Source organism: Ylistrum balloti, unplaced genomic scaffold, assembly GCF_031769215.1.
Source record: "Ylistrum balloti isolate Yb309-2 unplaced genomic scaffold, AGI_CSIRO_Ybal_v1 Utg371608, whole genome shotgun sequence".
NCBI classification, from domain to species: domain Eukaryota; kingdom Metazoa; phylum Mollusca; class Bivalvia; order Pectinida; family Pectinidae; genus Ylistrum; species Ylistrum balloti.
In genome coordinates this window covers 147524-151930 of record NW_026782825.1, presented here as the reverse complement: position 1 = coordinate 151930, position 4407 = coordinate 147524, and the positions used below count along the sequence as shown (strand labels likewise).

At 47.3% G+C, this 4407-nt stretch overlaps 1 pseudogene; it reads left to right on the top strand.

Moving 5' to 3' along the window:
* The first annotated feature begins 2091 nt into the window (after positions 1–2091).
* Positions 2092–4407, top strand: LOC132563154 (uncharacterized; annotated as a pseudogene).

The following is a 4407-nucleotide window of genomic DNA, read 5'->3' as shown; positions in this document are numbered from 1 at the left end:
AAGTTCATTACACTCTCTATAAACACGTGAGTATCTGATAAACAAGTTCAATACATTCTCTATAAACACGTGTGTATCTGATAAACAAGTTCAATACATTCTCTATAAACACGTGGGTATCTGTTAAACAAGTTCATTACACTCTCTATAAACACGTGTGTATCTGATAAACAAGTTCAATACATTCTCTATAAACACGTGGGTATCTGATAAACAAGTTCAATACATTCTCTATAAACACGTGTGTATCGGATAAACAAGTTCAATACATTCTCTATAAACACGTGTGTATCTGATAAACAAGTTCAATACATTCTCTATAAACACGTGTGTATCTGATAAACAAGTTCAATACACTCTCTATAAACACGTGTGTATCGGATAAACAAGTTCAATACATTCTCTATAAACACGTGTGTATCTGATAAACAAGTTCAATACATTCTCTATAAACACGTGTGTATCTGATAAACAAGTTCAATACACTCTCTATAAACACGTGTGTATCTGATAAACAAGTTCAATACATTCTCTATAAACACGTGTGTATCTGATAAACAAGTTCAATACACTCTCTATAAACACGTGTGTATCGGATAAACAAGTTCAATACATTCTCTATAAACACGTGGGTATCTGTTAAACAAGTTCATTACACTCTCTATAAACACGTGTGTATCTGATAAACAAGTTTAATACATTCTCTATAAACACGTGTGTATTTAATAAACAAGTTTCAATACACTCTCTATAAACACGTTTGTATCTGATAAACTAGTCCAATACATTCTCTTTAAACACATGTCCAATCGTCTATAACCTAAATACTCTGATACCTGTATGTACATGTTCAATCGTCTATAACCTAAATACTCTGATACCTGTATGTACATGTCCAATCGTCTATAACCTAAATACTCTGATACCTGTATGTACATGTTCAATCGTCTATAACCTAAATACTCTGATACCTGTATGTACATGTTCAATCGTCTATAACCTAAATACTCTGATACCTGTATGTACATGTCCAATCGTCTATAACCTAAATACTCTGATACCTGTATGTACATGTTCAATCGTCTATAACCTAAATACTCTGATACCTGTATGTACATGTTCAATCGTCTATAACCTAAATACTCTGATACCTGTATGTACATGTTCAATCGTCTATAACCTAAATACTCTGATACCTGTATGTACATGTTCAATCGTCTATAACCTAAATACTCTGATACCTGTATGTACATGTTCAATCGTCTATAACCTAAATACTCTGATACCTGTATGTACATGTTCAATCGTCTATAACCTAAATACTCTGATACCTGTATGTACATGTCCAATCGTCCATATCCTAAATACTCTGATACATGTTTGTACATGTCCAATCGTCTATAACCTAAATACTCTGATACCTGTTTGTACATGTCCAATCGTCTATAACCTAAATACTCTGATACCTGTATGTACATGTCCAAGTTGGTGCAGTACGTAGAAGTTGCTTCAGACATAATTTTCTAATGCATTACTTCTGTACTATATGAAAATTTAACGTTCCAAATGCTTTTCACAACCTTGCTAGTGATGATATCTCCGGACAATATGTTACGTGTACAGTATGTATGCCTCACGTCCCATTACAGGAAACGCCTTGTCGAAAGGGCATTGATTGTTATCACAGGAAATCGTACAAATACTTCACTTTGAATTGCATTTATGTTTTCGTATATAGAAATGTATTCATTTGTTATGGTTAATCGATTGAGCTATGCGGCTAAATTCAACACAAAGGAAATCCTCATATGAATTACACTTTTCAATTTAAATGTATGCTTTGTCATTAAAACGACAAGGGTGTCCGGCAAAGTTATTTAAACTTTTTAATCGTCGTCTTCCGACATGCAAGATAATACAGAAACCTATAATAAATCTGGACAAATACATTCAATTATACATGTTTAAAATATGGACTTGAGGTAATCATGCAAAAATACTAACATTTGTATCATCGACATATAGGTCATTACTATAAAGTGTTACATTCAAGTCACTTTCCATGATTACGTTTTGTAATGAATATTAGTAATGATAATAAGACACAAAAGTCCAGCATCACCCTTCTACATCACCCCAGTCCAGCATCCCCCTTCCACCCCTGCCTCCAATCCAGCATGCCCCTTCAACCCCAGCCCCAGGTTCAGCATCCCCCTTCCACTCACAGCCCCCTCCCCAGTCCAGCATCCCCTTCCAACCCAGCCCCAAGTCCAGCATCCCCCCTTCCACGAAAGCCCCAAGTCCAGCATCCCCCTTCTACCCCAGCCCCAAGTCCAGCATCCCCCTTCCACCCTAGCCCCATGTCCAGCATCCCCCTTCCATCCCAGCCTCAAGTCCAGCATCCAACTTCCATCCCAGCCCCAAGTCCAGCAAACTCCTTCCATCCCAATCCCCAAAACCAGCATCCCCCTTCCAACCAAGCCCCAAATCCAGCATCCCCCTTCCACCCAAACCCCGAGTCCAGCATACCCCTTCCATCCCAGCCCCAAGTCCAGCATCTCCCTTCCACCCCAACCCCAAGTCCAGCATCCCCCTTCTACCCCAGCCCCAAGTCCAGCATCCCCCTTCCACCCTAGCCCCATGTCCAGCATCCCCCTTCCATCCCAGCCTCAAGTCCAGCATCCAACTTCCATCCCAGCCCCAAGTCCAGCAAACTCCTTCCATCCCAATCCCCAAAACCAGCATCCCCCTTCCAACCAAGCCCCAAATCCAGCATCCCCCTTCCACCCAAACCCCGAGTCCAGCATACCCCTTCCATCCCAGCCCCAAGTCCAGCATCTCCCTTCCACCCCAACCCCAAGTCCAGCATCCCCCTTCTACCCCAGCCCCAAGTCCAGCATCCCCCTTCCACCCTAGCCCCAAGTCCAGCATCCCCTTCCATCCCAGCCTCAAGTCCAGCATCCAACTTCCATCCCAGCCCCAAGTCCAGCAAACCCCTTCCATCCCAATCCCCAAAACCAGCATCCCCCTTCCAACCAAGCCCCAAATCCAGCATCCCCCTTCCACCCAAACCCCGAGTCCAGCATCCCCCTTCCACTCACAGCCCCCTCCCCTGTCCAGCATCCCCTTCCAACTCAGCCCCAAGTCCAGCATACCCCTTCCATCCCAGCCCCAAGTCCAGCATCCCCCTTCCACGAAAGCCCCAAGTCCAGCAGCCCCCTTCAACCCCAGCCCCAAGTCCAGCATCTCCCTTCCACCCTAGCCCCAAGTCCAGCATCCCCCTTCCATCCCAGCCCCAAGTCCAGCATCCAACTTTCATCCCAGCCCCAAGTCCAGCAAACCCCTTCCATCCCAATCCCCAAAACCAGCATCCCCCTTCCAACCAAGCCCCAAATCAAGCATCCCCCTTCCACCCAAACCCCGAGTCCAGCATACCCCTTCCATCCCATCCCCAAGTCCAGCATCCCCCTTCCACCCTAGCCCTAAGTCCAGCATCCCCCTGCTACCCCAGCCCCAAGTCCAGCATCCAACTTCCATCCCAGCCCCAAGTCCAGCAAACCCCTTCCATCCCAATCCCCAAAACCAGCATCCCCCTTCCAACCAAGCCCCAAATCCAGCATCCCCCTTCCACCCAAACCCCGAGTCCAGCATACCCCTTCCATCACAGCCCCAAGTCAAGCATCCCCCTTCCACCCCAGCCCCAAGTCCAGCATCCCCCTTCCACCCCAGCCCCAAGTCAAGCATCCCCCTTCCACCCCAGCCCCAAGTCCAGCATCCCCCTTCCACCCCAGCCCAAAGTCCAGCATCCCCCATCCACCCCAGCCCCAAGTCCAGCATCCCCCTTCCACCCAAGCCCCAAGTCCAGCATTCCCTTTCCATCCAAACCTTAGTCCAGCATCCCCCATCCACCCAGCCCCCAGACCAGCATCCCCTTTCCACCCAAGCCCAAAGTCCAGCATCCCCCATCCACTCCAGCCCCATGTCCAGCATCCCCTTTCCATCACAGCCACAAGTCCAGCATTCTCCGTCCACCCAAGCCCCAAGTCAAGCATCCCCCTTCTACCCCAGCCCCAAGTCCAGCATCCCCCTTCCACCCAGCCCCAAGTCCAGCATCCCCCTTCAAAACCAAGCCCCAAGTCCAGCATCCCCCTTCCATCCCAGCCCAAAGTCCAGCATCCCTCTTCCATTCCAGCCCCAAGTCCAGCAACCCCCTTCCATCCCAAGCCTCAATTCCAGCATCCCCTTCCACCCCAGCCTCAAGTCCAGCATCCCCTTCCACCCAAACCCCAAGTCAAGCATCCCCCTTCCATCCCAGCCCCTAGTCCAGCATCCCCCATCCACCCCAGCCCCAAGTCCAGCAACACCCTTCTACCCAAAGCCCCCAGTCCAGCATCATCATGTTGGTAA